A 14,606-nucleotide genomic window follows, 5' to 3' on the forward strand; every position below is an offset into this window, starting at 1 on the left:
AGCAGTAAAGAAGAGATCCCCAAATTCAGTCATGTCTGGCTCTCTAGCCATAACAAAAATTTATTTCTCCCACCCCCTCTAGTCTGTGGCACCAAAAGGTAAGTGTATGATTTGCTAATTATAATCTTCTGGATTTCTCTCTCTTTTTTTTAAGGCAATTACAACTACATAACTCAGACTTAAATTTGAATGAATAAAAGGAATGCCCTTTATTCAAAGCAGAGACAATATCTCTTATTATGCCATGGGATGAAACCACCCCATTATTTCTTAAATACTACTCATCTTAGAAGGCATCTCTTAGAGTAAAAACCTTTCCTTCCTCCACTTGCGGAAAGTGTTCCAGAGTTGGTCCTATGCCCTTAGTGATTTTACGCCAACTCCATGGTGATTGTGCCCAGAACTCTGTCCAGAACTAAAGTGTCATCAATGGAAAAGCCTGCTTTGGGTGGAACATTTCCCTGTTCTGTGTAGATTCAGTTCTAAGATGTATTTTAGGAATCATTTAAGAGAAAGTCTCCTTTTCATCACTTTAGCAAGAAAATATTTTGATAGTCTTTTTTTTTTAAACTTCCTTTAGTTTGCTTTTCATATGAGTCTATAGTCACTGTTGACAGATGTCAACAAATATGTTGACAAAGGTCATATCATTATATTTGGTTCTAAAATCTTTCTATACTAGTACTTACAAATAAAGTCAATGCATCCATAATTGTGATAGGTTTTCAGTCATTCTTTCCTATTGGGAAAGGGACATATGCCTTATCAGAGTCAACAGGAATGTCCATAAATTTGATCCATAGCAGAAAAAAAAAAAGTCCTTCCTGTACTGTTCTCTACCTTCAAATATATGGGTTCAAGGTAAGAACTAGAGTCAATAAAGCCATGTGCTTATACTCTTTGTTCATAGATAAATGTGCTCAACATGTTTACATAGCCTGAACATCAATAGGCTCTCATTTTCCATGAAAACACACCATAAGGAATGTTGATCTGATGTAGCATTAACTATAGAGAAAGTACAATGAAGAGGAGAGAGCTCTGAATTTAGAGACTGAGGATCTAAGTCCAAATTCCAATTCTTTTACTTACTATCTCTGTGAGAAGAGTCAATTTGCTTTACTGGCTTCAATTTAATTTAATATAAAATTAGGAGAATTAGAAAAGTTTCCTTCCAGTTCTAAATCCTATTACCCCAAAAAATAAGTAGCATCATTGGATCATACATCTAGAGTTGGAAAGGAATTTGGAAGTCATATAGTCTGATTTCATTTTATAGATGAGAAAACTGGGATTCATGAGAGCAAAATGACTTGCATAGGAGAATAAAGATATATCCCAAAACTCAAAAAAAATTTCAGTTCCCCTAAGTTCTTTTAACATAATATCATATGGGAATTCTATTTACTGATTTTAAGGAAGCTTCCAATTATGGCAACAATGCTACTTGTTTCCTGAATATGTCACTTTTATTCATTTGGATGCCTTCCTCTAGTACCTAGTTTTACTTATTTTTGTCATCATAATAATAGTTCTTATTTACATAGCACTTTGAGATATACAAAACACTATACTTAGATTGTCTCAGTTGTTATACAATAAATGGGCAAAGTACTGGATTTTATTAATTAATACTGGAAATTACTTATTTGGTGTTATTCTGTAACCAAGATACCTACATTAACAATTGAGGTATACATGTAAAATGTATGGGATTGCCTGTCATCTAGGGGAGGGAGTAGAGGGAGGGAGGGGAAAATTTGGAAAAAAGAATACAAGGGATAATGTTATAAAAAAATTACTCATGCATATATACAGTCATTAAAAAAATTTATAATTATAAAATTAAAAAAAATTTAAGTAAAAGAAATTATTGCACATAAAACTACAAAAAAAAAAAAAAAGAGTTATTCTGTTTGCTATCTGTATAGCTCTGAGAATATTACCAAATCTATGCAAGCCTTAATTTGTTCAAACTTTGTATCTGGAGGTAAGAAAATGAGAACTCTCTCTCCCCCATTGTGAAAACCTAAAGTATGTTGTATATGTATGTGTGTATGTGCATACATAGACACATGTGTATTGTATATACCTATTTATTATATGCACATATATATTTGTGTGTATAAATATACATAAATATATATTTATATATACACATACACATATGTAACTTTTGTAGTGATTGTAGAAGTGCTATAAGTGGTAGTATATAGTGACCAGAACAGCATTGCACTTCTCAGACAAGGGCAATCCAGGCCCAGGAGATCTTAAGTTTTTAACATTCTGTACGGAACACTGAAGATTCAGTGTTCTAATTCTCAAAAATCTGAGGAATTAGGTTAAGATTAGGGACATGAAGGTTAGTGCAAGAGCCCAGGCACCTTTGAGAACCCAAAACAGACTCAACTATCCAATTTAGCTGTGTAGCAGGAGGCAGGGCCAGGTCCTTGTACAGAGCTTCAATTCAGAAATTAAAGCTAAAGAGATGAATCAAAGAAAACACCAAAGATTAGCCCCAAAACCCCAAAACATTAAGAGATCACCCAAGAGAGTAACTGTGAAAATTATAAGTAAAGACTCAAAGGGGAGGGGGAAATTTTTTCAAAGGCTTATATGAATACCTAGAAGAAATAAAGCAAGGAATTTTTTAGTTTTATTTATTTTATTAAAGTTTTTTTTTCAAAACATGCATGGATAATTCTTCAATATTAACCCTAGCAAAACCTTGTTTTCCGGTTTTCCCCTCCTTCCACCACCCCCTCCCCTAGATGACAAGTAGTCCAATATATGTTAAACATGGTAGAAATATATGTTAAATCCAATATATGCATACATATTTATACAGTTATCTAAGCAAGGAATTTTTTTAATTAAATAAAACCTCTTGAAAAAAATTGGAAAAATAAATAAAAGAGAAAGTAGTTGTAGAAGTACTACATGGCCTTTAAAACAAAAGTTGTTTAAATAATTCATTGACTTTATAAGAAAATAGGAAATAATAAGGTAAAGTCAAAATATGAATAATAAAAGATAATATAAAAATATTTGATTTTTTAAATACATCTGAATAGGTCAAAGAAATTTTATCTTTGGATTCCCTGAAAACTCTGCCCATTTTTTCTCCATCTCTCTCTCTCTTTCTCTCTCTCTCTTTCTTTTTCTCTTTGTGTGTGTGTCTATTTCTATCTGTTTCTCTATGTATGTGTATCTGAGTGTGTGTGTGTGTGTGTACGTGCGTGCACGTGTGTGTATTGAATACTCCTTTTTCTATTTGTATTTCAAAATTCTTACTCAGGTCTGTGTTTTTTTTTTCATCAGAAATACATTATTTCAATATTTTTATTACATTAAAGATCTGTTTTGCTTTGTTTTGTTCTTTACTCTGTAAAATTGTATTTGATTTCAAAGGACAAGTTATTTTTTTAGTTGCAAGACTTTATCTTTCACTTTTCTGAGCATTCTATTCCAAGATCTTCTTTCATTTTATTTACATTAGAAACTATAGGTTTCATATGATCCTGATAGGTACTGTGTACTTAAACTGCTTCTTTCAGAAAGCTTGCAGTATTTTTCCCCCTTTAATCAAGATGAGAGTAGGGGAAGAAAGAAGTATATCTAGATTTTGGCTATGAATCTTTTGGTAGTTTTCTTTTTTGTCACTTTTTCCTGAAGATGATCAAAGAATTCTATCTTCATTTTATCCTCTCACTCTAATAGATCTGTGAACATATGTAGAGTAAAATGAATGAAACCAGGAGAACAAGTTATACAAAGACAGCAACATTATAAAGAAAACAACTCTGATATACTTAGGGGGAGCCAAGATGGCAGAGTAAAGGCAGGAACTTGCCCAACCTCTCCCCCCAAACAGCTCCAAATTCCTTTAAATAATGACTCTAAACAAATTTTAGAGCATCAGAACACCCAAAAAGATGGAGTAGAACATTTTCCTGCTGAAGGCAACTTAGAAGCTCAGCAGAAAAAAGTCTATGACATCAAGGTGGTGTGCTGATGCAGCCCTGGACCCAGCTCCAACCCCAGCCCCAGCTCCAGCCCTGGCCTGACTTCTGAAGCAGCAGCAGTCCTGGTGGTTCCAGACTTCTCAGCCCAGAGACACCAAAGATTAGCTGGAAGGTCAGCAGAAAGGTCTGTGGAATCAGAGCAGGAGACTACCAGGCAATCCTTAGCACAGGCTCAGATCAGCTAGGCAGGACCTCTGAATCAGTAGCAGTGCTGGAAGTTCCTGGCCCTCATAGCCTGGAAACACCAGGGAGGACCCAGAAGGTCACTGGAGAGGGTCTGTGGCAATGAGGTAGAAGTCTGGTATGCAGTTCCAGCACAGCCCCAATCAGCAGGGCCCCAGCTTAGGCCAGTACACTAGATCTTGCAGCTACAATGGGACAGGGATACTCCTTAACAGCTCCAGGATAGAAAAGAATGCTTGTGGTCAGATTCCTAGAAGAATTTATGAAAACAGCTGCACAAAATCCCTGAAGTTTGGGACAGTGCATTCACCACCCTGAAAACAGAGCCTTACTTTAACAGAGTTAAAAGCAGAGTAATAGGCTAGAAAAATGAGCAGAAAACAAAAAAATGTTTCTGACCATTGAAAGTTATTACAGTGAAAAGGAGGATCAAAACAGGCACTCAGAAAATGATAATATAATCAAAGCTCCTACAGCCAAAGCCTCCAAGAAAAATAAGAATTGGGCTCAGGCCATGAAAGAGCTCAAAAGGGATTTTCAAAATCAAGAGAGATAGAGAAAAAATTACAGAAATACTTGAGAGGTGTAAAAAGAAATTTTAAAAAACTAATTAGGAAAAGAATGCCTTAAAAAGCAAAAATGACCAATGTACCAAAAATGGATTCTAAATCTGAGATCTAATAATAATTATTATATTATAGTATTTTATATATAAATATATAATGTTTTACATAGATGTATTATGTATTATATTATATGTAAATGTAAAATGTTTTTATATGTATTATATATCATGTTATATATAAAAATAAAAATATATAACTGTTATTACATTATAATAATAATGACATACTTATCTAGTACTTTGAGGATTCAAAAAGCATATAAAACACTTTATCACATTTAATTAGAAATAATTTGATACAGTGGATGGAATACAAGACTTGGAGTCAGGAGTTCAGATTCCACCTCAGACACGATAACATGTGAACCTAACAATTCACTTACCCTCTTTCTGCACTGGTTTCCTTATTTATAAAGTCAAGAGAGTGGGTTCAATGGCCTTTGAAGTCCTATTCAGTTCTACATCTATGATCCTGTTCTCACAATAAGCCTGGGAAGTAGGCTTCAAAGGTGCCATTGGTTTATACAAGAATAATTCTTGAGATTTGCTTTCATGCTGTTTATTTTGATCCATAACCAAGGAAGTTCTCTACCTGTGGATTACTTGTGCTCTAACTTTGTGGAGCATGCCTTTCCTGTCCTTTCATCCAATGCTTCCTCCCCCAGGCTTCTCTGGCATGGGCTCCCAGTCACTATGGTGCTTCAGCTTGGGCTCTGCCCCTAGGCGAGAAGCAGCTGCTCTGTCCCCTTTGTTGAGCTCAGTAATACTGCACACACAGACTTGGCAAAGGGGAAGAAATCAGGGCAAAGTGGGAGGGCTTGGATGGGAAAACTTACTTTCCTATTCTAAAGCTGAGACAGTACTTTTCGACACCTCACAAAGCCATGGGTTCAATCCTAGAGGCAGACTTGGGGGTGACTGCACACTAATGGCTGAATGCCTTGAATGCAGTCATGGGCCTTTACATATCATTTGGCTAGGAAAGGGAGCATTGATTGGGCTGTTGGTGGTCGCACCTGCTCCTTTGTAAACATGTTACCAGGATCTTTACCATCTACCTTGGTCCAGAAACAAGCTGCCAAAGTCATACAATCTATAAGTCTTGATTTAATTACAGCAGAAGGGTTTTAAGTGAGACATTAGGAAGAATCCTCTTATTGTTGAGGATCTGAGGTCTAGGAACTTATTCCCAAGGGAAATTTTCTACTCTGGAACTTTTGAAGAAAAGGATAAGTAGTTAATCTTTGGGAGATTGTTTTAGTGGCTTGAATAGGAGAAGAGGGGACTTTCTTCCACTATTTCAAGGAGTCTCAGCTGAAAAGGGGATTAATTTTCTTCTGCTTGGCCCCAGAAAGCAGAATTAGGGGACATGGGTAAAAGTAACAAAGAAGCTAATTTTAGCTAGGTGAAGGCAAAACTGCCTACTATTTGAGCTGTCTGAAAGTGGAATGAGCTGTCTAGGAAGCTGTGAGTTACTCCTAATGGGAGGTCTTTAAGCAGAAGTTCAATATACTCTAGTACAAAATTCTGTAGGTGGGCTTCTAATTAAGGCATGGGGTGAAATAAGTAGTCTGAGGTCCATTCTGTCATTGCGTCTTAATGAACTGAGCTCCAGATGAGGCATCCAGCTGCTAGATTCTATCTCCACCTCTTCCACTAAGTAGCTGTGTGACCATTCAGAATCTCCAGGTCTTGAATTTCACCTTTTCAAAACAGAGGTAGCAAATCAACAGATTTCCAGGTGCTTTCCTGCAGTAATACTCAAGGAATTCTAGGAGATCTGACCTTGCATTAGTCCTTAACTTTCTTTGTAAATAAATCAGTACTTGGATATAATGTTAACATCACAAGGTGATTAAGACCTTTTCCAAAATACTTGGAGTGGTTGAAACATGTTAGATGTTATGTGACTCCAGGCTATTCAACTTGTATCTAGCCTCATACCATGCTTATATGAGTCATTAAGTAAATGATTTTCAATGTTGGTATTAATTTATTAGGGCACCGAGGTCATACAGTGGCTAGAATTCTGGGCCTGGACTCAAGAACTTTCATATTCCAGAGATCAAATCTGGCCTTGGATACTGACTAGCTGTGTGACCCTGGGCAAGTCACTTAATGCTATTTGCCTCAGTTTCCATATCTGTAAAATGAACTAGAGAAGGAAGTGACAAAGTATTCCAGTATCTTTACCAAAAAAACAAAAACAAAAACAAAAACAAAATGGGTGGTCTGCATGCAGGTCAGACACAAATTAACAGCAGCAATGACAAATTAATTTGTCAAGAATCTGAACTAACTGTGAGAGAGCTTGGTGCCAAGTAGATAGTTCTGTTATAAATAGACAAACTAAAAGGTCATTTATCAGAAAAGCATGGAAAAGATCACAAAGGCCCAATACAGTAACATATTCCACACTTGGAATTATTTTCTAGACCAGAGGGGTAAGTCAACCAAGTATCTATGCCATCCAAAAAGAAAAAATCACCAAAAGAATGAAAACAGACAAGTATCAAGCATAATGTCATTTGAACATTACAGCATTTGATATTTTAGTGGCCTTGTGGCAATATTAACATATTGTCACATTCTGGCTACCTAAAATTTTTACACTGTATTTTTATACTGTATGTGTGAATAGGTATTCTATACTGTTATACATATCTATACTTATATAATATATGATAATAAATATAACAAATATGTATAACTAAATGTGATAATGTAAAATATGTTATATATGTGTATATACAGGCATGTATATATAATCCATATGTATATATATAATATATATATACACAGTACAAGATTTGGTTATACACCTATATTTTTTATTTATTTGTGAGTGTATGTGTATATAATTAGCTCTGTGAGTAAAGCTGGCCCCAACTTATATCCCAAAGAAATACTGAGGAGGGGAAAGGGACCTGTATGTGCCAAAATGTTTGTGGCTCTTTTCGTAGTGGCCAGAAACTGGAAGATGAATGGATGTCCATCAATTGGAGAAAGGTTGGGTAAATTATGTTTATGAATGTTATGGAATATTATTGTTCTGTAAGAAATGACCAGCAGGAGGAATACAGAGAGGCTTGGAGAGACTTAAATCAACTGATGCTGAGCGAAATGAATAGAACCAGAAGATGGCTGTACACTTCAACAACAATACTGTATGAGGATGTATTCTGATGGAAGTGGATATCTTCAACATAAAGAAGATCCAACTACTTCCAGTTGATCAATGATGGACAGAAACTGCTATACCCAGAGAAGGAACACTTGGAAGTGAATGTAAATTGTTAGCACTACTGTCTATCTACCCAGGTTACTTATACCTTCGGAATCCAATACTTAATGTGCAACAAGAAAATGGTATTTACACACATATATTGTATCTAGGTTTTATTGTAACACATGTAAAATGTATGGGATTGCCTGTCATCTAGGGGAGGGAGTAGAGTGAGGGAGGGGATAATTTGGAAAAATGAATACAAGGGATAATGTTATAAAAAAAATTACTCATGCATATATACTGTCAAAAAAATTAAAAAAAAAAAAAAAAGCTGGCCCCAAAACTAGAATTGGTCAGTTCAATGATTCCTTCTTTCCTTTCTTCCTTCATTCCTTTTTTCCTACCTACCTCCCTCCCTTCCTTCCCTCCTTCTCTCCTTCCCTTCCCACATAAGATATCACTTACAGATGCTCTTAAAAGCATTTATTTTCTATAGTTCTTTCTTAAGAACCATGTTGCAAACCAAAACTACTCTGATTCTTATTGATTGGTCAATGTTTGGGTCTTGATTGACTTATATTGAATGTAAATAGCAATCATTTCTGCTTTGGACATAAGATGTCCCCCTCTAATATTTAGGTGAAAGAGGAGATTCTTTGCCTCAATTGCTACCTAGCCTTAATCACTGAATGGGTGTGGCTTCAGGCAAACTGAGACCAAAAAGGCCAAGGTCTCCCATTTCATCTGGGGATTTCTTAATGCCATGTGTTCCTTTGAGAAAGAAGAGGCTCACAAATTACAGTAAAGGTGTCAAATTCAAATATTTATTCACTAAACCACATATAAGAATCCTTTCCCATGCCTCCTCATATTGACTTAGAAAACTACGTGAACATTATCTATGTTCTATTACATTTTAATTTGTTATTCAATGTTTCCCAATTGCATTTTAATCTGATTTGGGTATACTATGGAATGTTGCTGCTGCAGTGTACTCATGGGCCTCGTGTTTGCTCTTCCTGGCCTCCACAGAATGTCCTACATGGAAAGCAAAGACAAGAAGAACATCACACAATATAAGGAGGGTGAGATGGGGCTTGTTTTTTCAGAGACTCTCAAAGTATGTTACCTTCTTGAGAAGTATAAACTATAGGGTGATATAAAAAGTCTTAGAAAGACTGTGTAGGATTCTATAGGGAAAGAATTACCAGAAAAATGATAACTAATAGCACCACAAAGTTCATTTCTCTTTCAATAAACATTTATGGACTCTTGTGAATCCTAAAGATCCTATGCAATTTCTATAAAAAGAAATAAAAGGCTGTTCCATACTCAGTGCTCATATATGGAGTGCCTATTAAGGGAACTGGGGAGCCTAAAGCCCACATTGAGAAAAATTTAGACATGAACTATACCTAAGCTACGTTTTGAAGATTTTCCTGAATGAATTCCAGGGAATAAAAGTTAAAAACAGGCCCTTATGCTCTGGTGCCCAAATTTCCATGATCAAATCCATATAGTTGAAAAGGAGGAGCAAGGAGGATCCTGGGACATGGATTATATAAACTTAAACTTTTCCAGAAGTTTACAAAAAGTTTCATTCTAGTTTGGTATTTATTTATGACTTCTAATTTGATCTGAAAGTGATAGTATTTAAAGATTATCAGGAAAGATTATTCCCAGTTCTAGCTTTTCATAATATATCTGACATTTATTCACTTATTAATTTGTTATTCATAAAATATTTCTTAAGTACATATGGCTATATAGTAAATTTGGATCTAGTATCAGATGAAAAGTTACTAATAAGCTTTGATTTCAGGTGAGACCATAGCATATTATATTGGTAATATTTCTCCTATTATATTTTGGTACGTTCTGTTCTCACCATGGTAAGAAAAGCAGTAAGACTTCCCTTTGCTAATAAGTTTATAGAACAAAAGACACAGACTACATCTCTCTATTTGATTTCTTTTAAATCATGGCCTAATGTTTTTGGTGGGTTTTTTTTTCTTTGTAGTAACAGGACCAAATGCATTTGGGTAATCAGTGGAGTCCATAATATTCAGTACGCTCTTTTTTTTAAAAAATCGACCAAACTATCTGGTGGTAGTTTTAAGAATGGTGGAGAAAAGCTTGGCTCAGTTGTGATTTGACCAGCACACATTCATGTATTCATCCCTCTCAGCTGCTAAACCTAATAGGCATTGTTTAATGGTCTCACAGTGTCCCATAATTTGGATCACAATATGGAAAAAGCTAGTCATCTGGAGAAGAGCCTGGCCCTCCACAGATTCACTCCAAATTAATCTGCATTTTATTTTCTTTTCCTTTTTTATTTTTAATGTCCAAGCCAATATCAGAGAACACCAACTGCTTCTTAGCGGAAATAAGGTCAAGTTATAAACCTTCAAATGATGTAGTCCAGAGAAGAGAGAAATTATCTATGTGAAAACCTGGGAACTAATCTCTGAGGAAGTTACAAAACAGCTGTGGTGTTGGGCTCTCCCTATATCTAAGCTCATCATGTCCAAAGATCTCCAGATTTTCTCTATTAAGCTAAAATAGCCTCTCCATAAGGATGGTGTTTTTATTGACATTGACAAGATGGAACAGGACCAGAACAGGGTAATCAGGATAACAGGAAGACTTGAGATCATGCTTAACCAAAAATCACTTGAAGGAAATTAAAACATTGAGCCTAAAAGAAAGAAAACTTAAGTTGTCTTGGAGTATTTGAAAGATTGTCATACGTGGAACAAATAATAGACAAAACTATTATAATGTTGAAAAGGTACGAAGCCTGAGCATTGAGGGCGGGCTTCCTCATTATTTGGTAGTTCCAGGTACCATGCTAAGTATGTGTGCTACATCACTATAGACTCAGAAAAATGTTAATAATAAAATAATAATAATAATAATAATAGCTGACATTTACAGAATACCCAGCACATTAAATTATTATTTCATTTGATCTTAACAACTCTGAGAAATAGGTACAATTATCATTTACATTTTACTGATAAGGAAACTGAGACAAAAAGTTTAAATGACTTGTCCAGAGTCATACAGCTAGTAAGTATCAAAGGTCACATTTGAACTCAGATCACTTAACTCCAGGTCCAGATCTCTAGACACTGAGGCATCTAGCCACTGTTAAGATGTCATTCAGTTTATTGAATAAATATTTTATGGATGAACAAAACAAAAATTTCATGGGAATATAAGATAGGGAAGGGCTGTGATCTACAACATTAGAGATTATATCAACAGATCCATTATGGCTCCATTGAATTATCAGTCTTTAATTTTTAGAATTCTTCTTAATTATTACACAGCTGCCAGGTATTCAGCACAGAACACATACATAATATACAGTTATTCCTTCCACATCACAGGGGTTAAGGGTGTGGTGCTCCTGTGATCTGGAAAATCCATGTAATATTTTTTGGCTCTCCCTTCCCACCAGAGAAGTCTGCATTTTTTTCTTTTTCTTTTATAGGGTGTTTATGGTACCTTACTGTAAAATCTGAGCTAAGTATTTGGTCATAGATTCAATGTTGTCTGTTGGCCTTCATGTGTTGTCTGTGGCTTCTACAAAACTTCCAAAAAATTACCATTTAATTTCTTGTGCCAATCTGTGACGTAGCTAAACTGCAAAGTTATAATGTGGAATGGATAACAGTATTAAGTATCCCCTTCTTTGGACCTTAGATTCAAATGTTTAGAATCTAGCTTTCAATTTTCTTTTTTTCCCACCACCAATAGGTACATTAACAGAATATTAGAAATTGTCAAATGAGTTTTCCTCAATTGAGCTAGAGTTTGAGCAGGTTAAAAAAAAATCCCTATAAACTGGGATTGTTCCCAACTGGATTCAGTTGCTGCCTAACAATCAGAGCTGTCCAAAAGTATAATGGGCTGCCTGGGAAGGTAGTGGTTTCCTTTTGCAGGAGGTATTGAAGCAAATATTGGATGGTTATTTATCAGATATGTTGTAGAGGTGATTGATTTTGATTTAGATGAGGGTTGGTAAAAATAGCCTCTGAAGTATCTTCCAAATCTGTGATTCTGCTCTGTCACTTGTGTCCTGTTGGTCTAAGACTCAAGAGGCTAATTCCTGGTCTCAGGCAGATGGCCCCAAAGTTATCTCATTCCAGAAGAATTGAGTATCATTTTTCAACTCATCTCCAGTGAGATGAAGAGCCAAAGGAATGAAATAAAATCTGCAAATGTACTGCAACATGGGAAATATAAGACAAATAGCTCAGTCAATCATTGCTTTCTATTTTTACAAATTTGAAATTAATCTCAAAATTAGCATCAATAACAAAAGGGAAAGTTTTCTGAGATTTGAGAATAATAGAGACAGCTTTTATTAAAAAAAAAGATTGATGAATATACAATATGTCATATTTGAAGGCTTTTCATTTTTAAGTCCTTGTGTACAAAATACTATATGTTTTAAAAATAGCTAATTTTTAAATAGTTCATTTTAAAATAGTTAATCTTAGCTAATTATTAGCTAAGATCTTTTCAATCATGGTATCCTCTATTTATCTATTTTTTTCCTTTGGATAGATTTATTTGTCTGTCTGCCAAAGTTTTAATTAATGTGCATCTTTGCTATAGATAAAGATAAGCATGTGTCTACCAGATGCAGATGCATTCCTCTTCTTTAAAATAGCTGACTTTCACTTCATCCAACGAAGAAGGGCTTTTATCAATTTTAAGCATCTTCCCATGTGTGGAAGATGTTTGGGGGGAGAAAGTAACAAAGTGAAGAAGGAGGGGGTTCAGGAGACACTCAGTGGGAAGATAAAAAGCTAGAATAAAGTCACTAAAGAATATAGATAACTGAAAACTTCCTTCTCTGAATCTCATTCATAAAATAGGGATATTTAACAGTATTTCACCATTTTTGTGAAAAGTATTTTGCAAACCTTCAAAAACTGTGTAAATGTGGGTTATCATTATTCCTACTCTTGGTAATAACAATAATGGGGGGGGGAAGATAGGGGACACAATGGGTAGAGCACCAAGTCTGGATTCAGAAAGCTTCATCTTCCTATGTTCAAATCTGGCCTCAGACACATAAACTGTGATTGTGGGCAAGTCATTTCATCCTGTTTGCCTCAGTTTCTTTAGCTATAAAATGAACTGGTAAAGAAGATGGTAAACCACTTTGCCAAGAAATCCCCTTGAAGGAATACTGAAAAATTGAACATGACTGAAAAATAATTATTATTCATTTTTATTATTAAATGACCAGTTGCTTTCTTGTTAGCTTAAGGGCCCTCTCTAATTCCCAACTTGATTTAATTCCCCCTAGAATTATTTGCAATGGTTTATTTTCTTATTCATTTTCTTTCCTTTTTGATCTGATCTTTCTTGTGCAGCAAGATAATTGTACAAATATGTTTACATATCAATACATCCAATAAATCAATATATCCAATAAATCCAATGATTTAACATATATTTTAGCATGTATAACATATATTGGATTACTTGCCATCTGGGGAGAATTGGAGGGAAAGAGGTGAAAATTTGAAACACAAAGCTTTGCAAGGATCAATGTTGAAAAATTATCAGTGCATATATTTTGAAAATAAAAAGCTTTAGTAATAAAAAATAATATAAAAAGAATTATTTGCAATGCTATTATACATATATAGAAGAGAAACATAACTTAGCTTGGCCCACAGAGTTTAAGACACTCATCTCTCCTTGCCTTATACTCAGCTACTAAGTTTGCTGATATATCCTACTATGGGGAAACCTAACTTGTAACTATGAAAATTATTAGACTCTTCATTTTCACACTTAATTGGGTCATTAAACTCCATCCCATTGTCCCCCTCCCTATTGGGAAGGGTTAAGTGACTTACCTACTGTCACATAACTAGTATTAACTGAACTCCTCTTCACTCCAGAGCAAGTTCTCCATCCTATCCCTAACACTTACTTTTTAGATCTTGTAGAAGTGAGATACAGACAGGATAAAATGGAAATAATCACCAAAGAGAAGTACTTGATTTTAAGAGAGATCAAGGAAAGGCTTCTCCTAAGTGGTGGGATTCTAGTTGGGACTTGGAGGAAGCCAAAAAGCCAGGAGATAGAAATGAAGAAGGAGACAGTTCCAAACATGGGTAATAGCCAATAAAAAAATATAGTCAGGAGATGGAGTGTCACATCTAAAGATACAGTAAGGAGTCCAGTCTCATTGCATTACAGATTACAAGGAGGAAGATGAAAAAGACTAAGCTTGGGAAGGAGATAAGGAAAGGCTTTGAATGTCCTTGCCTGGCCTCTCTCCCCAGTGCATCATACTCCCTAAAATAACTGTCTCTCTCTGTATATTTGTCTTTGGTGTGTCTTTCCACTTCCAAAGCAACTACTCCCTCCTGCCATCAGCTACTGCTATTCCAGAGGACCCCATCACCATGTTAGTGTCCACCACTGTCATGAACACTATTGCAGACTCCCAGACATTTTATAAACCATAAGGTTATCACCTGGGAAGACCCACTTTGAAATATGA

This window comes from Sminthopsis crassicaudata, chromosome 1 (genome assembly GCF_048593235.1).
Source record: "Sminthopsis crassicaudata isolate SCR6 chromosome 1, ASM4859323v1, whole genome shotgun sequence".
Lineage (NCBI taxonomy): Eukaryota > Metazoa > Chordata > Mammalia > Dasyuromorphia > Dasyuridae > Sminthopsis > Sminthopsis crassicaudata.